Source organism: Triturus cristatus, chromosome 6 (assembly GCF_964204655.1).
Source record: "Triturus cristatus chromosome 6, aTriCri1.1, whole genome shotgun sequence".
NCBI lineage: Eukaryota > Metazoa > Chordata > Amphibia > Caudata > Salamandridae > Triturus > Triturus cristatus.
In genome coordinates this window covers 52,583,244-52,604,253 of record NC_140589.1, presented here as the reverse complement: position 1 = coordinate 52,604,253, position 21,010 = coordinate 52,583,244, and the positions used below count along the sequence as shown (strand labels likewise).

The following is a 21,010-nucleotide window of genomic DNA, read 5'->3' as shown; positions in this document are numbered from 1 at the left end:
TTCTGGACTCCACTGAAATTTGAGGCTTAGTTATATACCTGTCACAGCTCGTCTGCTCCTCTTTCAATGGCAAACGTTTTCCTTGTGTGCTTAGCAAACTGGAAATGTGAGTATGGTATACTTCAGGTTAGGCCTAGCACTTTGGGGTAGATTTACAAGTTTGTCAAGCAGTGCAGTTCAGCAAGTTACCTTACTGTGCTTCACTGCGTGACAGGGAAAGCGCATTCCTGCCTTTTCCCCTGTGCTGGTGCCATTTTGGCAGCCTAGCGCCAACACATGCACCCTTGCATAATGGTGCAAGGGTGCCTCTGTTGCATGCAGGATTGTTGTTGTGCAGGAAGGGGCACTTTCCTGCACAAAAGCAATCCTGAGAGGCATATTCCTCTTTCTATGTGTGTTGCAGAATGCAGCACACATAGAAAAAGGCAGTAACGAGGAGAAATAAATATATTTCTCCTCATTGCGCCTCACCCAGGGAAGGCGTATCTTCTTGGCACATTCTCAAGTCTACCACTGATGGTAAATCTGGAAATGCCTCCAAATCCATGGGAGTTGTGTGGGACGCCCATGGAATGCCTCTCTTGTGCAGAGTAAGGAGACAAAGCAATTTGTGCTGCGTTGCATTACTCTGTATTTTTGAAGCCATTCAAAGCCACGAAAAGTGGCCTTATGTGGCTTCATAAATCTCACTTAAAGTTTATGTCGTGCAGAATTACGGGACAGCGTGGATGGAGTCAGTCGAGATGAGAGCAAGATAACCGAATATCGTGTTGGAGCAATCTGGACCACAAAGATATCTGGTTATTTTTTGTCCATTGGGCATCCATTAAGAGACGTTAATTACAAATGTCCTGACTGATTAGATGGAGCCAAGGCACATATCATTATATTTTCAACGTAGAAGCATACGAAAATTTCCCTACATGCATGCGATCTAATAATAGTGGCAACACTTGATTTGAGTGAGATACTACTATCCCCTGATATGATTTATCTGACTGGGTTTCATCCGGCCTACCAAGGAACACCCAATTGTTGGCTGTTATCGAATTTGATGGTAAAGCAGGAACGCTTTAGCCATAATCATCTCTGCTGCTAACAGAATTATGCAGATAACCCCTCGTCCACTTTTCATTGATATAATCAATTGAATCTGTCATTGGTCCTGAGGAAGGTAATGTGAGAAGTTGGCCTGATGTATGATGTCACTAGTTCTAGTGTACACCTTATATCAGTCCAAATACCCTTATGGTGATTGGTTGTAAAGTCAACCTTATAGACCAGCTATCCTAGTGGTAGCATGGACAAGAGCAGTCTTAGGCTAAACTCTGAATGGCATGTGAAGCCAGCTGTGATACCATATATAATCCCTTGAATACCAAATGAAAGGACACCACAACAGATATATATATAAAATAAAGTGTATTTATTCTAGTCAAACCCTCAGCACTCTTTATGAGATTAGAGGTAAGTACAACACAGTCTTATTTAAGCATACATTAAGTCACATAGGTAAGTAATACAGTTAGGCCCTAGGGGCCACGCAAACCATATACTAAGTAAGTGGTATAAGAACCACTGTCACGGAAATAGAATAGGCCTAGGCCTAGGGAATCGCTGGGGCTACACTACACTAGCGTTAGTTAGGAAGTGGGAGGCCCACGGGATTCGTGTGCAGAGTGGAAACACTCACGCGTAATGCGTAAAAGTCAATAGCAATAGTACAGTTTAGAAAACGGTAGATTTAGGACACTTCCGGAGTAGCTAGGAAGTTGAGACTTGAAAACTAGACACTAGGATAGTCACTATCCTGATGAGCACCGGAGTACCCGAGTTACCTAGCCCACAGGCTGCGGGTGCATAGGGGTGAAGATGCGTCGTTTTCGTCGTCGACTCCTATGGATGCCTGAAGAAAGATGCTGACAGGCAGTCAGTGAAGAGTGTCCGGTGGATCCCAAGGCTGGGATCAAGAAGAAAGGAAACCTGTAAGCAGAAGGGACAGAGTCAAGGTCACTAGCCAGTGACCACGTGAAACCAGGAAGGAACCAGGCGATGTCGTGAAGATTGCAGGTGAAGGTAAAGCTTGTCGCTGCAGCCAGGAGGACCAGGAAGCGTCGAGGACGACCAGGACCAGGAGGCGAGCTGTCCCACAAAGGCTCTTGCTGTCGGCGGCGTCGAAGTTGGACTAGGACTCACCAAGCCTTGGCAAGCGGAACCCACGAAGAACGGAGGACTTGCTTCTGGTGCAGACCAGGAAGGTCTGGGGTGCTTCTTCTTTGCAGAGAAGAGGGAGCCAGTCGGGAGGAGCCAAACCAGCGCAGAAGATTTCAGGGTGCGTCGTCACAAAGGCCACTAGCCAGCGGGCAAGCAACCGGACAGACGCGGCAAGCAGGAAAATGCTGAAGGGCCCCACGCAGGACTCGTGGAGTGTGGGGGGCTGATCTTCGGTGCAGATGGTGCTTGGGGTTGGGGCTTCTCGATCCCCGGTGCACAACTTCGAGGGTACCTCAGAAGCTGCGCTTTAAGTTACTAGCCACTTTTTCCAGGTAGCCGGTCCCACGTCGCTCGTCGCCTCCACGGATCTCAGCTTTGCTGTGGATGTGGATCAGGGTCGGAGAAGTCTGGAAGTCAAGGCTCTGGTCGGGCTCTGCAGTCGGTTCCTCGTAGAACGTGGGCAAAGCAAAGGGTAGTCTCTTGATGGTGCCTGTTTGCACAGGGTAGCCACTCCTTGGCTACAAGGGAGATTCTTCAGTCTTCTTCTTTCGCCGAATGTCGAAGGTCCAGAGTTTCTGTTCAGTTTTGCAGGTTCAGGATAATCTAAAGTCTTGAGGCCCAACTCCCACTCTTATACTAATCTGGGGGGCTGGGATACCTGCTAGGTCTCGCCTTATGGGTGGGACCTGGGAGGGGGTGGTTACACCCACTTCCCTTTGTCCAGTTTCGCGCCAGAGCTGGGGCTGGAGTGCCCCAGCGCCGGTTTGAACTGGACTATGCAAGGAACACCTTGTGTGCCCCAGGCATGTCTCATTCCTTTCAGCCCACCCTGCCCCAATACACTAAAGGCTGTCTGGGGAGGTGCTAGCACCTCCCCAAGCAGGAAACCTATTGTCCAGGCCTCCCTGGCTGGGATCACTCCCAGCTGCAGGAGGTCAGACTTGTGTCGTGGCAGCAGCATCCATTTTGTGATGCTGAGGCTTTGGTCAGAGGCTAACAGTTGAAGTATGATTTTAACATGTCTTTCCCTCTAGAAGGGGGGAATAATATTCTCATGTCCAGAAATGGCATGGGGGTATTATTCCACAGTGTTAGACACCTTACACGACATGTTTCGATAAAGCCAAACCATAGTTACCATAACCGTCTAAGATTATAAGGCACTTTAAGAGTATATGGTAGGCTATATCATAGAACAGCTATAAGGACTTAGTTCCGAAAGCTGCAGACAGGCTCAGCTCATGCTAGAGCACCATCTCACATGTTACCAAGCACTCTGCCTCCAGGATTGTTAAGGCCTGCTATAGGAGTGACTGATAGGTACACATGTGTCTATATGTAAGTTAGGTATAGGAATACTACACCTAAGCAAGGGGGGATTACACGACCTTGCCCCAGCTGAGTGATCAGCCAGTTGTGTCAGAATGGAAGGCCAGGCCAGGGGTGGCATAATACATGCTGCAGCCCCTGGTAGGCCTAGGGTACACCTATGCCCTGGGTACCTAGGGTACACTGTACAGGGACCAATAAGGTGATCCTATCCAAATGGGTTATGCACCTAAAGTACATAGTATTAATTTAGAGAGAGAACAGCAGGGCTGTGGGTCTGATTAGCAGGCCCACAGCCACATCTAAGTCGAAAACCAGTAAAGCAAAAGCAAAAAGTGGGGGTGAACATAGAAAGCAGACCCTACTCTCCTACACAACCCCCCCCCAAACTTAGGGACATTAAACTAACCTTGACCAGTTGAGTCTTCATGTTCTAAGTGGAAATATCTGGAGAGTCCATCTGCATTGGCATGGTCAGTCCCAGGTCTATGTTCCACTGTGAAGTCCATCCCCTGTAGGGAAATGGACCACCTAAGAAGTTTGGGATTTTCACCCTTCATCTGATTTAGCCACAAGAGGGGCTTATGGTCTGTCTGAATCTTGAAGTGAGTGCCAAACAAGTATGGCCTCAGCTTCTTTAGGGCCCAAACCACAGCAAAGGCCTCCCTCTCAATAGCTGACCAACGTTTCTCTCTAGGGGTCAGCCTTCTACTTATAAAAGCAATGGGCTGGTCTTGACCATCTACATTCAGTTGTGAAAGAACAGCTCCCACACCTAACTCAGAAGCATCTGTCTGGACAATGAACTCTTTGGAGTAGTCTGGACTTTTCAGAATAGGTGCACTGCACATGGCCTGCTTCAGGTCATCAAATGCTTTTTGACAGATTACTGTCCACTGAACTTTCTTTGGCATCTTCATGGAGGTCAAGTCATTAAGTGGTGTCACTATGGACCCATAGTTCTTAACAAACTTTCTGTAGTACCCAGTCAGGCCCAAGAAAGCTCTGACCTGAGTCTGGGTAGTTGGAGGAGCCCAGTCCTTTATGGTCTGGATCTTGCTCTCCAGTGGTTGAACCTGACCCCCACCAACTAGGTGGCCCAGGTATACAACCTTGCTCTGCCCTATCTGGCACTTAGTGGCCTTGATAGTGAGGCCTGCCTTTTGCAGGGCCTCTAAAACATTCCTCAGGTGGACCAGGTGATCCTCCCAGGTGGAGCTAAAGACAGCAATATCATCAAGATAAGCTGCACAATAATCATCCAACCCAGTAAGGACTTGATTCACCAACCTTTGGAAAGTGGCAGGTGCATTCTTCAAACCAAAGGGCATTACCACAAATTGATAATGTCCTCCTGGGGTCGAGAAAGCAGTTTTGGCCTTTGCACTCTCAGCTAGTCTGATTTGCCAGTAGCCTGCTGTCAGGTCAAATGTGCTCAAAAACTTAGCAGCTGCCAGTCTGTCAATGAGCTCATCTGCCCTAGGTATTGGGTGGGCATCTGTCCTAGTGACAGCATTGAGACCTCTGTAGTCCACGCAAAACCTCATCTCTCTCTTACCATCTTGGGTGTGAGGTTTTGGCACAAGAACTACAGGACTAGCCCAAGGGCTCTCTGAAGGTTCAATGACTCCCAGCTCCAACATCTTTTGTACCTCAACTTTTATGCAGTCCCTGACATGGTCAGGTTGCCTGTAGATTTTACTCTTCACAGGAAGACTGTCACCAGTGTCCACCTCATGGGTGCACCAGTTTGTCTGACTTGGGGTCAGAGAGAACATATGTCTGTAGGATTGCAGAACCTGTCTGCAGTCCTGTTGCTGATGGACAGTGAGGCTGTCAGAAAAGACCACACCATCAACTGAGCCATCATCAGGGTTCTGAGTCAACAGGTCTGGGAGAGGGTCACTCTCTTCCTCCTGCCCCTCATCTGTAGCCATGAGTAGCCCCATGTCTGCCCTGTCAACATATGCCTTTAATCTGTTGACATGAAGCACCCTGTGGGGGCTTCTGGGAGTCCCAAGGTCCACCAAGTAGGTGACTTCTCCCTTTTTCTCAACAATAGTGTGGGGTCCAGACCATTTGTCTTGGAGTGCTGCGGGGGCCACTGGCTCCAACACCCACACTTTCTGTCCTGGCTGGTAAACAGTCAGTACAGCCTTTTGGTCATGCCAAGCTTTTTGGAGTTCTTGGCTTGCCTCAAGGTTTTTAGAAGCCTTCTTCATATACTCTGCCATCCTGGAGCGGAGACCAAGTACATAATCCACTATGTCTAGTTTGGGTTGTCTGAGAGGTCTCTCCCATCCTTCCTTCACCAAACACAGGGGTCCTCTTACAGGATGCCCAAACAAAAGCTCAAAAGGGCTGTAGCCAACCCCCTTTTGTGGGACCTCTCTGTAAGCAAACAGAAGGCAGGGTAAAAGGATGTCCCATCTTCGCCTAAGCTTGTCTGGTAATCCTTTTATCATTCCCTTTAGGGTCTTGTTGAATCTCTCAACAAGCCCATTGCACTGTGGGTGATAGGGTGTGGTGAACTTGTAGTTAACACCACACTCCTTCCACATTGCAGTCAAGTATCCTGACATGAAGTTGGCACCTCTATCAGAAATGACCTCCTTTGGAAAGCCCACTCTGGAGAATACTCCAAGCAGGGCCCTTGCCACAACAGGAGCTGTTGTGGTCCTCAGGGGAATTGCTTCTGGGTACCTGGTGGCATGGTCCACTATCACCAGTATGAATCTGTGCCCAGATGCTGTTTGTGGGTCCATTGGTCCTACAATGTCTATGCCCACTCTTTCAAAGGGGACCCCCACCACAGGTAGTGGTATGAGGGGGGCCTTTGTGGTGCCACCTGATTTGCCACTGGCTTGGCAGGTGACACAGGAGCGACAAAACTCCTTAGTATCTTCTGACATATGGGGCCAGTGAAAGTGAGGGACAAGCCTGTCCCAAGTCTTGTTCTGGCCTAGATGTCCTGCAAGGGGAATATCATGGGCCAAGGTGAGAAGGAAGCCTCTGAACTTCAGTGGTATGACCAACCTCCTGGATGCACCAGGCTTGGGGTCTCTAGCCTCTGAATACAGTAGCCCTTCATCCCAATACACTCTATGGGTACCTTGAGCATTCCCTGCAGCCTCAGCAGCAGCCAGCTGTCTGAGGGGTTCAAGAGAGGGGCAGTCTAATTGAGCCTGCCTCAGATCTGCCCTGGAAGGTCCCCCTGTCCCAAGAAACTCAACCTGATCAGGTTCAAGTTCTTCTAGGACAGTTCCTTCAGGGCTCTCAGAATCATCCTCCTGGGAGGGCTGATCCACCACCTGAGGCAGGGGGGAAGGCACAGCCTTAACCCTACTGCTCTTTCTCTTGGGTTGTGACTGGTCCATAGTTTCAGGATCCAGCACTTGTTCAGTGGTGCACTTTTTGGCCTGTGACCTGGTCACAGCAAGGACATGTGCATCTATCCCCAGCATTTCTGCATGGGTCCTATACTCCACTTCAGACCAAACTGAAGTTTCAAGATCATTGCCCAGTAAACACTCTACAGGAAGGTCTGAACTAACAACAACTTTCTTGAGGCCAGTTACCCCTCCCCAGGAGAAGTTAACAATAGCCACACTATGGGAGGTAGTGGCATTGCTAGCGTTGGTCACTAGGTAATTCTCACCTAGTATGATCTGTCCAGGGTCCACAAAACCGGTGTCACCATTGTGACACTAGCTCCAGTGTCCCTGTAGGCCTGAGACATTCTTTGGTTGATAAAAGGTGTCTGTCTGTACTTACCCAGGTTACTGGGGCCTACAGTAGAGGACAAAGCTAAGTCCCCATCACAGATCAGAACAGCCTGAGTAGGTACTCTGACTAGGCCAGAATCCTCCTCAGTTCCCAGGGTTAACCCTACTACACCCTTTTGCTGGGAACCACCACTTACAGCTGAACTAGGGGGTACAGTTGCCTTAGGGGCAATGGTGGCTGGGGGCTTATCCTTTTTGGTGCACTCACTAAACCAATGTGAGTTGGACTTACAATAGTTGCACCATGGTTTCTTTTGGCCATCTTTCTTTTTATCCTTTTTGGGACCACCCTCCCCCTGAGCCTTTTGGGGCCCTGGTGAAGACTTCTGGTCTTTTTGTTTCTGATCATTACCCTTCTGGTCTGCCTTTTTCTGATCACCGCCCTGGTTCTGGTTTTTCTGCTTAACTCTAGTCCTGACCCATCTGTACTGCTCGATTTTCCCGGCCCTATTGTGTTGATGGGTGATTAGGGTGACTTCAGTCTCTTACCATTCAAGCCTAAGGGTTAGAGTAGTGAATGAAGTCTATTTACTAGGCACTTCGACATGATCCTGTGTTCTTCCCCATAGATTAGGGCTTGCACACATATCCTAGGGGATAGATTCGTTAGTATTAGGGATAACCTGCCCTGTAGTGAGGGTATTTCATGGAGCTGTGCTGAATTCAGGCCTGGTAGGCCTCAAACGGGAGAGACTCCATCTTTCTTTCTGCTCCGGCAGCTTGAGATGCTTCTAGGTTAAAGGGGATGTTTTAGTTATGAGGTGTTATTCGCTTGGAGAGAACCGGTTCAGACCGGCCCTTATCGAAGGATTGTATTTTTCTTCATGCCGAAGACACTACATCAGGCCGGCCGGCTGGGAAAGTGTCCTTGGTACGGGGAGGTACAAGAATTTGGTGGGCGGCAGGTTACGGGCCGGAATTTTCCATGAGGAAATGCACCTCTATATTAGTGAAAGTCTGAGGCAGTTACGTGACACACTTACTTCAGTCCGTAGGCGGCATCTAGGCGTTAGCAGTAAAGCTACTACTTATTCCAGGGAAGACAGATGCCAAACTTGAAGGCGGAGAAAATCCGAGAGACAGATACTCTTCTAGCAGAATTGCCAGAGAGGAGAGAGTAGCCGATGAGGAAGAGGTCCCAGTGACTCGGAGAAGGGAGCTGTGACTACGGAGGTGTGACCTCCAGGCGAGCCGAGGCACAGACGAGAAGGGAACCTAGATGACCATTGAGTGCAGGCTACACACGACTAAGGTGATGTCGACCCCTTTCTTATTAGAGTGTACAACCTAATCTTTCACTTTTCTTTGCAGGTTATGTGTTACACAGTAATGTTATGTGATTGCGTATATAATAAATAATAAAGTATCCAGTTTGTAGTGAATCAACATGTGCTGCGTGTTCTTGTATAAGAGGGTAGCCTATTCTTCTAGTCAGCTGTGACTTGACATGAACAGATGTTAACCCTGATCAGGTAAGTGGTAACTGAATAAGGGAGAGAGGAGCCCCTCGAACCAGAGAACAGGTTGTGCTCAAACTGGCAGTTCTTGTGTGATCTGATAAATAGTAAAACTGATTCCCCTGTTGTATGTTATGGTAATCATAGGATGAACTTGTGCTAAGGCTGCCGTCTGGGTAGGAAGTCCTGGGTCCGTCTGGGACCGCGAGGCTAAGGCTGCCGTCTGAGTAGGAAGTCCTGGGTCCGTCTGGGACCGCGAGGCTAAGGCTGCCGCCTGGGTAGGAAGTCCTGGGTCCGTCTGGGACCGCGAGGCTGAGGCTGCCGTCTGGGTAGGAAGTCCTGGGTCCGTCTGGGACCGCGAGGCTAAGGCTGCCGTCTGGGTAGGAAGTCCTGGGTCCGTCTGGGACCGCGAGGCTGAGGCTGCCGTCTGGGTAGGAAGTCCTGGGTCCGTCTGGGACCGCGAGGCTAAGGCTGCCATCTGGGTAGGAAGTCCTGGGTCCGTCTGGGACCGCGAGGCTAAGGCTGCCGTCTGGGTAGGAAGTCCTGGGTCCGTCTGGGATCGCGAGGCCGCCACTTGTATTATAAGAGGTCTAGATACATATATATATATATATATATATATATATATATATATATATATATATATATATATATATATATATTACCTACTGGCGGTCGCCAGTAGGTAGTTATAGTTAGGACCACGTTTCCATAGGAAAACCTCAACATTCTATTTTGAATAACTTTGGCGCCGGTCGACGAATCCTCGCGAATTTCTCAAAATAGGTGGGGCGCTACGCTCCGCTCCTACCCTGAAAGTCTCGGGGGGATCCGTCAAGCGGGGGCTGAGATAAAAGGGGGGTCCCAAAACGCGTTTTTCCCATGCATTTTTCCATAGGACCTTTAGAACGAGCTACAGCCCGAACGGCTGAACAGAATTACTCAAAATTTGGCAGAGAGGTAGTCCCTAGGTCAAGGAAGTGCCTTTTGTAGGTTTGGTGTAAATCTGTTCAGTAGATTCTGAGAAAATAGCCTTTAAATCAATATATATATCTGAGCCCGCTTACGGTACGCTTACCGTACGCTTACGGTAAGCGTACGGTGGCGTGCGCGAGCGCGATTCTGATTGGCTCTTAGATCTTAGTAAACATTCGAATCGGCCGAAACCAGGAAGCGGCGGCCGCCATTTTGTGTATTTCACTCAGAAAAAAAAGAGTGAAAACAAGAAAAGGGGGCAATGACGAGAGTTACAGACCCCCTTACATTTGTGAGGGGGTCAAAGAAGGACTGTAAAGTACAAAGAAAACATTTATTGATTTTAAAAAAAATCACGGGGTACGCGTACGGTAAGCTTACGGTAAGCGTACGGTAGAAAAAAAAAAAAAAAAAAATGAAAATCAGATTTAAGTGTTTAGATATTAGGGGGCTCTAAAAAGAGCCGTTGTGTTTATGAAATGATTTTTTAGTGGTACCTACAAGTAAGTACCGATGCAGAGTCTAAGGTTCAAGAGGAAGACTCTGTTCCCTTCATCATTGAAGTGCACACCATCTCCTCTATAAATGTCTTGCATGTCATAACGCAAGTTGTTGTGGTAAATGGCACCCATACCATAGTCACGGAGGAAAGCAGAAACAGATTTGTTGACGTGCTTTCTTGCTTTGTCATCGCACCGCGTGCCCACCGTGCGTGCACGGCACTAACTGCGTAAAGTGGGCGCGCGGTGCGCGCACCGTGCGAAGCGCACCGTGCGCGCACGGAACAAACTGCGTTAAGTGGGCGCGCACGCCACGAATGGCGTAAAGTAACTTAGCATTTAAAAAACCGTACAAATTCACTGAAAAAACCATAGGTTTCACACACGTTATAGTTAGGAATTAGCATTTAAAAAACCTTGCAAATTCACTGAAAAAACCATAGGTTTCACACATGTTATAGTTAGCGGAAATTTTACTGATAAAAAAACCAATGAAATTCCCCCGTTATAGTTAGTGCAGGCAACTATAGCTCACGCGACCGCAATCTTCTGCTGATGACATATGTGTCTTTATGAAAAAAAAATATTTGTAATATATGTATAGCTAAAAATGTATGGAAGAAGACATGGGCAAATAAGTGTCTAAATACAGTATTAGCATCAGCAGAGGATTGCGGTCGCGTGAGTTATAGTTGCCTGCACTAACTATAACGGGGGAATTTCATTGGTTTTTTATCAGTAAAATTTCCGCTAACTATAACATGTGTGAAACCTATGGTTTTTTCAGTGAATATATATATATATATATATATATATATATATATAGTAGGAATTCCCTGTCCTTAGGTGGTATATATATATATATATCGGTGGTTACTTGTTGTGAATAGGCCCTAGGGAGAGGGTAACGTTCTGGCTGGGTTAGAGAGGCTCTGATGAGCGGGTTCTATCTGATCCGAAAACCCAAGCAGAACATTTGGCGTCACAAACCATTTTCGAAACCTGTGTGCGTCGTGTTGTCTCGTGTTTGCTTTCGGCGTGTGCGTGGTTTTGTTTGTATATTATTTGTGGTATACTTGTGTGTATAGTTTTTCTTCTTCTTTCTTTTCTTTTTCTTTCTTTTCTTCTTTCTTTTTCACGATGTTTTCTAGAAAGTCAAAATCTACTTTTAAGTTGCCCGTTGATATTCCTGGATGGGATTCAACGCCTTATGAAGCCTTAGCCCGTGAGCGGGCTGATTCTACTGGTTTGAGTGAGAATTGGAATTCTTCTTTGGAGCTGGCGGAGCCGGCTAATGTGATTACTTGTTTACAGAAGGCACCCATCTCGAAGGGTGAGGAGATTCCCATTTTGGGGCGCAGAGGTTGGATTGTTCTGTCTGCGTACAGGATTCTGCATGAGAGGTTGTTGAAGCTACAGATATCTCTTAAGGATGTGGAAGCGCACTTTGTTGAGATTCAGAATTCTCATACTTTGTTGCGGTGTCAAAATAAGTTGCTTGCTGACAAACTTGAGACTTACCAGACTATTGCCGAGAGGGCGGCTGTGCGAATTGCTCGTTATAAATACAAGAATCGGCGCGGTCGGGTTTCGACGCGAAAGGTGCGTCTGGTCGTGGCGAAAGCCGGACTGGATTGGAATCCTGATGAATGGGATGGTAATATCTGGAATTCGAGTGATTCTTGTTCCTCGGGTGAGGAATCTGTCAAGCGCGAGTCCTCTCGCTCCCGCCATGATTGTAAGCCTGCTTCTCGCACCTCTGATGGTGCACCCCGTGATTGCGCTCGTCCTTCGAGCGGGGTTGATGCTTCTTCCGCTGATTGTTCCTCTACGTGTACTGGTCGAGCTCCTTGTGATGCTCATCCCGCGGTCTCGGTGCATCCAGTTTTTCGTCGGAAGTTGCAGCAGTCTCCCGCTGCTCCGCAGGGTGTTTCTTTAGACTCTTTAGAGGACTTTACTCAACAGGAAATTAGTGATATTTTGCAGCGATTTCGGCAGCGAGCTGGTGAGACCTTGCTCACATGGATGGTCCGCCTTTATGAACTAGACGCTGCTGGCATTATGTTAGATAATGGCGATTGTTTGAAATTTTGTTCCTTGAGTTCGGATTCTACTGTACAGGATCATTTTCGTAACTATAATGGTGGTGGTCAAATTTCTTTACTTCAATTGGCGACTGAGGGTTGTAATATAAAGTATCCTACTGAGTCTGATTGGCCTGTGAATGACAAACCGTGGTATACTTTGCGCGACGCTGCACAACGTCTCAAAGAGGAGGTGATGAAAACGGCAATTTTTCTGGGTACTGCTGACAGGTTGCTTGATGGTTCGTTGACATCTTCTGTGCGGAATCGTATTATTCGTTCTTCCCCTGTTGCTTATAAGCAGGTCATGATGACTTTATTGATTAATCAGACTGGTAACGTGTTATCTACGGTACTGGAATCGGTACGCCAACTCGGTGAGTTGGGTGAGTGGTTTAAACCTGAACGTCAGTCCCGGCCTGACACTCGTACTCCTGGTGACAATAAACTTACTAGACGTGATATCTTTTCTGGTCTTCTGGCCGATGGTGTGCGGAGGGAGGACATTGACGGTGAGACTACTGCTCGTTTGTGGGAGTTGTTTCGCAAACGTGGCTTGGATCGGAAGGAGGGTGCCCGGCGTGTTCGGATGACTGAGTGTGATCGTGGTGGTTCTGACGGTAGTGGTGATGACGACCGCCGTGGGCGCTCTGTTCGTCGTGATGATCGACGTTATGTACGTGATATGTCCCCCCGTCGTGAGAGGGATAGAGAGAGAGAAGAGGAAAGAGAGAGGGGAAAAAATGATTATGTTTACAGCAGACGTAGAGATGATAGGGATCAATCCCCTGAGTTGAGGAGGAGAGAGGATCGTCATAGTTTGGCCGATCGAAACCAGCAGTGCAATGCAGATGACACGAATCCATTTCGTACTGGGAATGGATATGAACAGGAGGTACCGATACCTAAGAAACGTGAGAGTCTTTATCCTGATTTATCCTGGTACACAGAATGCAGTAAGCATGACTAGGAAATAGGTCAAGCTCCAGTACACAGATGGGCTCACAGAGATAATAGACCCTATGTAGATATTGAAATTTATTGGAGACATCGTAATATCCAAAGGGCCCGAGCATTGGTGGATACAGGAGCGGAGGCCACTCTTATTCATGGAAAATCAAAGAGGTTTACAGGTCAGTCTTTTACAATTACTGGATTAGGTGGAAAGGAAACTCCTGCCGTTCAAACTTTACTTGAAATGAGAATAGGTAGAATCCCTAGAAAAGAATACTCTGTACTAGTGGTGCCACTCTTGGAATTCATAATTGGAATTGATATTTTGAGAGGAATGACTTTGCATTTAGATGATGGATGTTACCAATTTGGAACTACGCATTATATATCGTCCAGGCCTATACGGGTTGGTCGTTTACGAATGCCCCCCATAAAAGTTCCTCAGGCGACAAAAGTGGTTTGTCAGAAGCAGTATCGTATTCCAGGTGGTCATGAGGAGATTAGTACCACTATTCAGGAGTTGGTGGATGCAGGTGTTATAGCCCCAGTTACTTCTGCTTGGAATAATCCTGTTTGGCCTGTACGTAAGAGTGATAATTCTTGGCGTATGACTGTTGATTATCGAGAATTGAACAAACACACACCCTCCTTGACCGTTGCGGTACCGGATGTCATTACTCTAATTGAAAGAATCCAAAAACATCCAGGTACATGGTATGCGTCCATTGATATTGCTAATGCTTTATTTTCGATTCCGATTGCCCCTGAGTGTCAGGAACAGTTCAGTTTTACGTGGAATGGGCGTCAGATGACGTTTAGAAGTCTTCCTCAGGGCTATGTGCATAGTCCTACGATATGTCACCGGCTGGTGGCAGAGCATTTGGCTGAGGTACCGGTTCATCCACAAATTCAGATGTGTCATTATATTGATGATGTTTTGATCCAAGGCGAAACACAAGAGGAAGTTCAGACCCAATTGGACAGAGTCATTGAGTGCCTGCGTGAGAAAGGTTGGGAAATCAATCCGGATAAATTACAAGGCCCGTCCCAGGCTGTAAAATTTTTGGGTATTAATTGGCATGAAGGACACCGTGAAGTGATCCCTCAGGTTAAACAGAAAATTCTTGATTTTGCAGTTCCGAGGAATAGGAAAGAAGCCCAAAGCTTCATTGGTTTATTTGGTTTTTGGCGTCAGCATATTCCTCATTTGAGTCAAATATTGGCCCCCTTGTACCGTGTCACTCGTAAAAAGAATGCATTTGAATGGGATAAACCACAGCAAGATGCGTTCAACCTAGCAAAAGAGGCAATTCAACATGCTTTGGATTTATGGCCCGTACGTGATGGTGAGGTGGATTTGAATGTGTCTGTACAGGGCCTTTATGCGAATTGGAGTTTGTGGCAGAAGCAAGGCAGGAGTAGAGTGCCGTTGGGTTTCTGGACCAAAAAGTTACCTGATGCTGGTGAGCGTTATACACCTTTTGAGAAACAGTTACTTGCATGTTATTGGGCTCTGGTGGATACCGAGCAACTGACTTTGGGTCATGATATAGTTTTGCGACCTGAAATTCCTATCATGCAGTGGGTTATGAGTTCGCCGAAAACTCACCGAATTGGACATGCTCAAGAGGCGAGTGTGATTAAATGGAAATGGTATATACAAGACAGGGCACGTGTGGGACAGAAAGGAGTTGCATCTTTACATGAGCAGGTGGCGCGAGCGCCATCGACTAAGACTGAGAGCGAATGTTCCGTACCTTTAGTACAGGAGTCTCCTGTCAAGTGGGGTAGACCTTTTGATGATTTGTCCGCAGAGGACAGAAACCATGTCTGGTTTACGGATGGTTCAGCAAGGTTCATAGGGACGAAACGGCACTGGAAAGCGGTGTCCTATAATCCGATCACACAAAAACTGCTGAGCACAACCGGTGAAGGTAAGAGCAGTCAATTTGCTGAACTTTATGCTGTTTATCAAGTTCTGAAACAAGAGTTACCTGGCACATGTCATATTTTCACCGATTCTTGGTCTACTGCCAATGGACTGGCAGTTTGGTTACCGACTTGGCATTCCCATAATTGGGAATTGCATTCAAAACAATTGTGGGGAAAAGAATTATGGCAAGAGATTTGGGAGATGCTCCCACAGAGTACTGTTACAATCTTCCATGTGGATGCTCACACCCCGATAGATTCTCTTGACAAATTTTTTCATAACATTGCAGATGAGAAATCTAAAATTGCTGAGGCAGTGGTGGACAGGCAAGATTCTGATATTGCGGGATTGGCGAAATGGGCCCACCAGAAGGCAGGACATTTTGGAGAGAAAGCCACTAGCAGGTGGGCTGCTGATCGAGGAATTTATATTCCCCTAGATTTGATCAAGAATGTTATTTTACATTGTCCCATTTGTCAGCATATCAAACAGCGCAAAGTGCCTCAAATTGTTAAAGGTCATTTACATCGCGGGAAACTGCCCGCTCAAATTTGGCAGATTGATTACATCGGTCCACTTCCCATGAGTAGGAATTGTCAATATGTTTGCACTATTGTTGATACATACAGTGGCCTGTTGGTAGCCCTTCCCTGTAAGCAAGCTACCCAATTGAATACCATTAAAACATTGGAATTGATTATGATGTATTATGGTGTGCCATTCCAAATTCAATCTGATAATGCATCCCATTTTCGTGGAAGATTGGTACAGGAATTCTGTGTGGAAAACAATATTGACTGGGTATTTCATATCCCATACTATCCGCAGGCCTCGGGTCTTGTGGAGAGATTGAATGGTCTGCTGAAGGAGCAGCTGCGTAAATTGACAGATGACAAATATAAGAATTGGCGAGACTTTTTGCCCCAAGCGCTATTAATTTTGAATAATCGTCCTTTTCTAAATGCTGAATCTCCACTTATGCGTTTGTTCCCTCCGAATGTTAATGCTCAGCCAAATGAAATCAGAGAGACTGTGATGTACTGGGAAATTACTCCCGGAGCTTTGGCTCCATGTAGAGCGACCCCAGGGTCGGCAGGTTTAGACTTGCATGCCATGGATGACACCGTTATAAAAGGTAAAGATCGGGTCATCATCACGACCGGTGTTGGTGTTCATATACCACCCGGGAATTTTGGATTAATCGCCCCTAGATCGGGGCTGGCTGTAAAAGGCATTCAGGTACTTGGAGGGGTCATTGACAGTGATTATCAGGGAGAGATTAAGGTGCTCCTGCTGAATAGCAGTGAGGCTGACTTGCTGATCCATCGAACTGACCGAGTGGCTCAATTACTCATAATGCCTGTCTTCAGTGGTGGGATGGTAAAAGGCACTGCCCCAACTTTGCTAACTGTACGAGGCCAGAAAGGTTTTGGCTCCACAGACAACCCTGGGGCCAGGGTTTGGGTGCAGTCGCCTAAGAATCCCCCTGAACAAGCAGAGGTCATCGCCACCGGTCATGACAACACCATTTTAGTTATGAGACCAGGGAAAGATAGCTGGGAAGCGGTCCCGGCTGACAAATGTTACTTACGAGAATGATTAATGCCTGTATTTGATTCTCTTTCAGATCATTCTTTGGACTGTTGCTGCAGGATGTGTCGTCGTCGGACTATTTTCGGGTTGGTTCGACGAGAGAGGAGGAATCCCGTCAACCCGGGATGAGCTACGCACCCGAGTGTCGCGTTCCCTCGCTGCGTGGGATTCGTCATCGAACTTTTGGACCTTACTGGCGAAAAGGGTGACCGATGCCCCTCACTTTTGTTTGACGCCGATGAGATCTGTACACGACATCTTAGCGACCTGTCTGGTTGCTGTCCCTGCTTCGCTGGAAACTTTGCAAAGGCTCGCCCCAATGTTCTTCTGGGCGATTTTGCCACCCATGCGTATTGCCCCTTATGTACTGAACTACCAGTCCCAAATAGTTACCTATAATATCACACAAGGAGATATGTGTTTTTTCCTTACGTGTAATCCTAGTGCAATTTCTGAATGTCTGCGTCTAAAATTGAAGGGTGCTACTTCCTTCACCCTTCATGAGCGAACTTTGTGCTTTCAAAGGACACCGAAAACATGTGCTTCGGTCCAGAACAATATGACTTGCAAGAGTTTGGTAGTTACCCCTATTCATTATCGCACGATGTTACTACCTGCCGGATGGCTTTTCTCATGTGGTAATACTTCCTGGCCATATGTCCCCGCAAATATTTCTGGTGGCCCTTGTGCCATTACGAGACTCAGTTTACTGATGTTCTCGTCACATCCGAATGCCAATTCTCGTGTCATTCGAGATACAGTGATGTTACAGGAGGATTGTGACTCATCTTTGCATTTATATTCCAAGTCTGAATACCTTAGCCTGGCTATTTCAATTATTGGTGTTCCTGCTTTGGCGGTTTATAATGCTAAATCTATTGAGAAAATGGCCTGCTGGATGGTAAAATCCATTAATCATACTTCTACAGTCCTGTCTGACATGCTGTTAGACGCCCAGGGTGAACGGAGAGCCATCTTGCAAAATCGAGCGGCCATTGATTATCTTTTGCTTAAACATGGACACGATTGTTCTGATTTTGAGGGTCTTTGTTGTTTTAACTTGTCTGATCATACACAATCCATTCGCGCTCACATTGACAGGCTACATGACTTGACGGAGGAAGTTAGAAAACACATTGACCAGGGCTGGTTTGACTGGCTCTTTAATTGGTTACCTGATTTGTATCTGTTACGTCAAATATTAGGAGGTATTCTGATTACCATCGCTGTTTTGATTTCTATCTGTTGCTTTATTCAGTGTATTCCTTCACTACTTCAATTTTGCACATTTGGTACTAGACATAGATCAGTTAGCTTTGTTTCATATTATTCTTCCACAGATGTTAGTTCTGTTTAATGAATGTATAATAGACTGAAGTCAAGGGTGAAATGTACTGCTCGATTTTCCCGGCCCTATTGTGTTGATGGGTGATTAGGGTGACTTCAGTCTCTTACCATTCAAGCCTAAGGGTTAGAGTAGTGAATGAAGTCTATTTACTAGGCACTTCGACATGATCCTGTGTTCTTCCCCATAGATTAGGGCTTGCACACATATCCTAGGGGATAGATTCGTTAGTATTAGGGATAACCTGCCCTGTAGTGAGGGTATTTCATGGAGCCGTGCTGAATTCAGGCCTGGTAGGCCTCAAACGGGAGAGACTCCATCTTTCTTTCTGCTCCGGCAGCTTGAGATGCTTCTAGGTTAAAGGGGATGTTTTAGTTATGAGGTGTTATTCGCTTGGAGAGAACCGGTTCAGACCGGCCCTTATCGAAGGATTGTATTTTTCTTCATGCCGAAGACACTACATCAGGCCGGCCGGCTGGGAAAGTGTCCTTGGTACGGGGAGGTACAAGAATTTGGTGGGCGGCAGGTTACGGGCCGGAATTTTCCATGAGGAAATGCACCTCTATATTAGTGAAAGTCTGAGGCAGTTACGTGACACACTTACTTCAGTCCGTAGGCGGCATCTAGGCGTTAGCAGTAAAGCTACTACTTATTCCAGGGAAGACAGATGACAAACTTGAAGGCGGAGAAAATCCGAGAGACAGATACTCTTCTAGCAGAATTGCCAGAGAGGAGAGAGTAGCCGATGAGGAAAAGGTCCCAGTGACTCGGAGAAGGGAGCTGTGACTACGGAGGTGTGACCTCCAGGCGAGCCGAGGCACAGACGAGAAGGGAACCTAGATGACCATTGAGTGCAGGCTACACACGACTAAGGTGATGTCGACCCCTTTCTTATTAGAGTGTACAACCTAATCTTTCACTTTTCTTTGCAGGTTATGTGTTACACAGTAATGTTATGTGATTGCGTATATAATAAATAATAAAGTATCCAGTTTGTAGTGAATCAACATGTGCTGCGTGTTCTTGTATAAGGGGGTAGCCTATTCTTCTAGTCAGCTGTGACTTGACATGAACAGATGTTAACCCTGATCAGGTAAGTGGTAACTGAATAAGGGAGAGAGGAGCCCCTCGAACCAGAGAACAGGTTGTGCTCAAACTGGCAGTTCTTGTGTGATCTGATAAATAGTAAAACTGATTCCCCTGTTGTATGTTATGGTAATCATAGGATGAACTTGTGCTAAGGCTGCCGTCTGGGTAGGAAGTCCTGGGTCCGTCTGGGACCGCGAGGCTAAGGCTGCCGTCTGAGTAGGAAGTCCTGGGTCCGTCTGGGACCGCGAGGCTAAGGCTGCCGCCTGGGTAGGAAGTCCTGGGTCCGTCTGGGACCGCGAGGCTGAGGCTGCCGTCTGGGTAGGAAGTCCTGGGTCCGTCTGGGACCGCGAGGCTAAGGCTGCCGTCTGGGTAGGAAGTCCTGGGTCCGTCTGGGACCGCGAGGCTGAGGCTGCCGTCTGGGTAGGAAGTCCTGGGTCCGTCTGGGACCGCGAGGCTAAGGCTGCCGTCTGGGTAGGAAGTCCTGGGTCCATCTGGGACCGCGAGGCTAAGGCTGCCGTCTGGGTAGGAAGTCCTGGGTCCGTCTGGGACCGCAAGGCTAAGGCTGCCGTCTGGGTAGGAAGTCCTGGGTCCGTCTGGGACCGCGAGGCTAAGGCTGCCGTCTGGGTAGGAAGTCCTGGGTCCGTCTGGGACCGCGAGGCTAAGGCTGCCGTCTGGGTAGGAAGTCCTGGGTCCGTCTGGGATCGCGAGGCCGCCACTTGTATTATAAGAGGTCTAGATACATATATATATATATATATATATATATATATATATATATATATATATATGTATATATATATATATATATATATATATAGTAGGAATTCCCTGTCCTTAGGTGGTATATATATATATATATTGGTGGTTACTTGTTGTGAATAGGCCCTAGGGAGAGGGTAACGTTCTGGCTGGGTTAGAGAGGCTCTGATGAGCGGGTTCTATCTGATCCGAAAACCCAAGCAGAACACCATCTATCTGCCTTCTTTCCCAATTCTTGGGGAGAAGTCAGATCAGAATCAATCAGGTGTTGATGCAATAGCTGGTTTTGACAGTTGTTAAGTATTTGTTCTCTCATGATCAAATTATACAATCCTGTATAGTCCTTAACCTTACTTCCCATTAGCCAGCCTTCCAGAGCCTTAGTGGCACAATCTACAAAGTCAGTCCAGTCCTGAGTCTGTGTCTTCTGGGTATCCCTGAACAACAACCTGTATTGTTCAGTGGTTAGGCCAAACCCATCAATCAGAGCACTCTTCAGGACAGTGTAATTATCTGCATCCTCATCACTAACTGTGAGGAGCTTGTCTCTGCCTTTCTCAGAGAAGGAGAGCCACAAGATAGCTGCCCACTGACTTTGGGGTACCTGCTGTACTTTGCAAGCTCTCTCCAAAGCAGTTATCCATTTGTGGATGTCATCCCCACACTTGTAGGGAGGGACAATCTTGCTCAGGTTTCTATTGTCATAGTGCCTGTCTCTATCCTTAGGGATATTGCTGCCACCAGTGGGTTCTGACCCACTTAACTTTTGTTCTCTAGCCAGAGCAAGCTTCTCCTTGGCAAGGGCAAGTTCTTCCCTCTGAATCCTCAGATTAGCTTCCCTCATTCTGGCTTCATGCTCCTTTCTCTCAGGGGAAGTCATTCCCCTGTGAGAGGAAGCATTAGAGATGTTAGAGACATGGGAGTGGATGGGTTCCCTTGAAGGGGATCTGTCCCTCCTGCTTCTCTGTGTAAGCCTACTTGGGGGTCTGTATG

At 47.1% G+C, this 21,010-nt stretch overlaps 1 protein-coding gene across 1 annotated transcript in view; it reads left to right on the top strand.

Annotated features, from left to right (window-relative positions):
• The window catches only part of DNAH8 (dynein axonemal heavy chain 8), a 13,985,216-nt gene that overhangs the window by 11,783,563 nt on the left and 2,180,643 nt on the right, over positions 1–21,010 (top strand). The gene's annotated exons all lie outside the window — the stretch shown is intronic.